This window comes from Stegastes partitus, unplaced genomic scaffold, assembly GCF_000690725.1.
Source record: "Stegastes partitus isolate 25-593 unplaced genomic scaffold, Stegastes_partitus-1.0.2 Scaffold598, whole genome shotgun sequence".
Taxonomy (NCBI): domain Eukaryota; kingdom Metazoa; phylum Chordata; class Actinopteri; family Pomacentridae; genus Stegastes; species Stegastes partitus.
In genome coordinates, this window is record NW_007578329.1 from 394809 (window position 1) to 398596 (window position 3788).

The 3788-nt window shown below is 45.8% G+C and overlaps 1 protein-coding gene across 2 annotated transcripts in view; it reads left to right on the forward strand.

Annotated features, from left to right (window-relative positions):
• Nucleotides 1-3788, forward strand: part of rreb1a (ras responsive element binding protein 1a) — a 74193-nt gene that overhangs the window by 18659 nt on the left and 51746 nt on the right. The window lies entirely within an intron of this gene.

A 3788-nucleotide genomic window follows, 5' to 3' on the forward strand; every position in this document is an offset into this window, starting at 1 on the left:
GCTTTTGTTGCTCACTAACTAGCATCCTCCTCCGCACCTCTGTGGGGGAGGAAGGGAGGGAGTGACGGGGCAGGGAGGAGTCCCCCCCCCCCCCCATCCCTCTTCCTGCTTCCTGTCCGTACAGGAAGTGAGGTCTGGGTTGTTGTCTCTGCTGAGATAATCGGCGACAGGCTGCGATGGAGGATAAAGGAGATCAGTGGTGCTTTAAGACTTTGTCCTCCCCCCTCCTCAGTCACTCATTAACTCCTTTATCTCTGCAGCACTTTGCTCTGGAGGAGATGCTGTAAAACTCGCTACTGAGCGCGCTCAGTCCGCCGCGAGTTCAAACCCTCAACCTCAGCACAAATCCGAGCGCCACACAAAGTCAGCTTTCAATCCGCAGACCGTGAACCAGTTTGGTTTGATGTGAACTGAAGCTCATGAATGTCTGTGAAGAAGTTTTATCTGTTACCGCCAGAGTTCAGCCGAAAACTCTCTGAATTTTTGCCGCCTGACTGTTGGTCGCAGCAGAGTTACGGACGGCTTCACGGTTGTGTCGAGGAATGCAGAATTTTTTGTTTTTTACAGAATCTGTTGAGGTCAAACGGTTTATTTTTGGTGATTTTTTTAATAATAAAACTTCACTGAAGGAAATGCCATTATTGAAGTCACGCTTGAGTAGTTCGAGAACCATCAGAAAAGTTGTAAATGTGATGATTTTCTCAGTTTTTACAGTTTGTGGAGGTTAAATCGTGACATTCTGGCGATTTTGTGGTGAACTGGTCGTTCCATCTTTCTGGTTTTGTGGTTTAAAGAGCTCAGATGTTGAGGAGGAGGCGAAGATTAGAGGATGCAGAGGAGGAGGAGGATAAAGGAAAAAGAGCATCTCTGGTCAGACGTCAGCTGAACTGCATCATCTTATTACGACTGTGTGTGTGTGTGTGTGTGTGTGTGTGTGTGTGTGTGTGTTGCACATGAAGGCTGTATTCTTCTGACACAAAGGCGGCCATTATGGAGAGCAGAGGGGGAGTTTCTGTCTCCTCCGTCCATCTTCGCTTTGTGTTGACGCGTAACTTTATTCATACAGAATAAGGATCTTTATCCCTCTGATGCAGTGCATGCTGGGAAATATATGCACATAAACAAACAGCGTGTCCACCTGACCTGATCGGATGAGTTTGCTGCACGTTTAAACTCTTATAGCGGCGACTGAGCAGCTTTGATCAAACTTTCCGTCCGTCACAGCTTCTCTGAGGTCGAATTAACGTTTTGTTTTGATCAAACAAGAGCCGAAACCCTGAAAATATGAATAAATAACCTCACGTAAGAGCAAGAAACATGAATAAAACGTCTCACAGAGTCTCAGAGGCCAAACTAGCATCCAGAATATGAGACTCACAGAAATTTAGGACCAGAAAACAGGAATAAAACATCAAACATGGGAAAGAACAGAGCATCCGTGAAGCCAAAATGACGTCTGATTTAATTAAACAAGAGTCCAAAATATTAAATTCACAGTTGTGTTAGACCAACTAAACAAAATAAAACATAAAAAATGAATCCTTCAACCCAAAACTTTACATTTAAAGACGTTTGCGACCAATAGTCTGAAGTATTTTGAGTTTAAAAGCAAACCAAGTGGAAAAAAGCACAAATCTTCAGATTCTGAGCATCGATGCAGAACATTTGCTGCATCTTTATCGTGCGTCATCATTCACAGAGTGTTTTTTAGGGTTTTTTTGAAGCTCGGCAGCGTTCACGTTTCAAATGCAAACAGACGAAACAATCATTGACCGGCGTGAGTGTTGGTGAGTTGACTGGAAGTTAAACTCTCCTGACGGGGAAAGTTCATCTGACAGAAAGTCGCTCGGTCTGAATTTGTCGGCACGACTTCAGGTTTTTCCTCTAAACGCTGACGAACAACTCGTGAAGATTCAGTTTTCCAGATTTATTGTGAAAACACACCTCAGCCCTGCAGTTCAGTGTGTGTGTGTGTGTGTGTGTGTGTGTGTGTGTGTGTGTGTGTGTGTGTGTCGCCTTGAGGCCTGACGGGCTGAAACACGCCGAAGCCGGTTTGTCGAACACGGACTGATCCTGCATTTCAGCCGTGAGGTTTATTTAACGTGCAGAGATGCAGGAGTCACGCCCTGCTGCCGCCGCCGCTGTTTTTCTCTCTGACGCATCATTAACAGCCTAAACGGCCGTCGCACACCGTCGACGCAAACAAGCCGGCGCTGCGGACGCACAACAGGTGTCAGGAGGCCACGGCGTCGCGTTTTCACTCTGAAATCCCCAAAGAGTCGATTCTGTGGCGCTCTGACGGAACAACGGCAGGAAGCTTTGTCAAGCGCAGAAGTACTGAAAAGAAGACATAAAGCGACGCACAACAACCACAAAAAAACACCAGATGACTTCAGAGAGACACAAAATGACTGACAAACAAAAAACATCAACTAAGAGACAAGAAAACACGAAACGCCACCACAGTGAGATGCTACATGATCACAAAGAGACACGCAGAGCAGCTACAGACACCAAAATACAGAAAACAGGTGAAAAGAGACACAAAAAACTATAAAGAGATGCAGAGCAGCTTAAACAAGATTTAAAGCAACCGCAAAGACACACTAAGACATGAAACTGTAGACTAGAGAGAGACAGAAGGACCACAAAGGGACACAAACTGAGTAAAAAAACGACGTAAAAAGCAACTACAAAGACGCAAAATGACAAAAAAAACGACCACAGCGAGACACAAACTGGTTAAACAGACAGAAAACAACTTTTAAAACGACCACAAAGCCAAGCAGAACGATTACCAAGAGTTGCCGTTTGACCACAAAGACACACGAAAGGACGACAAAGAGACGAAACGCAACTACACAGAGATGCAAAGCAACTAAAAGAAGATTTAAAGATGCACAAAGTGACCGCACAAAGATGCAGAGAGGCGAAACACAACCACAAATACAAAACAACTGCAGACAAAATGACCAGAAATGGACCAGAAAGAATCAAAGAGCTGAAAAAAGACGGAAAAAGCAACTGCAAAGACACGAAAGACACCATGAAAAGACCACAAAGAGATGAAAGACGACGACAGATAGATGCAAGACGGCCACAAAGAGACACACAACGGCAGCATCGGTCCTGCAGAGCAGAGCCGAGCTTCAGGTCTCCAGCAGCTGCAGAGAAACTGTGGCTGAAGATGGAGGAATAAGAGCCGCCTGTTGGAGCAGAGACACACTGTTATGGATGTGGCCAGCTGTGTGGAGACGCTCCCTCCCACTCTGTCTCCACAACACACCAGTTTCTGTCAGCCTGCAAATATGTGGACTGTGCGCGTCTTAATGCTCGCTGTGTGTGTGTGTGTGTGTGTGTGTGCTAGCAGGCGTTGTGTGTCTGTGTGCGCGCCAGCTGTTGTGTGTCTGAGCTGTGTGGTCGATGAATGTGTCGCTTGTTGAGCAGAGAAACAACTGCTGGAGGAGGAGGAGAGCTGGACTCCTGCAGAGAAGGATGGAGAGAAGAGGCAGGAGGAGAAGACATTCCGACGAAACGATGAGCGTCAGGAGGAGGAGAAGAAGAAGCTTGATGCAAGACAACCAGAACTTGACGAAAGATGACCGAAAAAATGACCAAAAGTTGATGCAAGACGACCAAAACTTGATGTAAAATGACCAGAACTTGACAAAAAAAGACCAAAACCTGACGCAAGACGACCAGAACTTGATGCAAGATGATCCAAACTTCACACAAAACAACCTCAGCGTGCTCGAAAATGATCAAATGTGACGCGCCACAACCAAAGC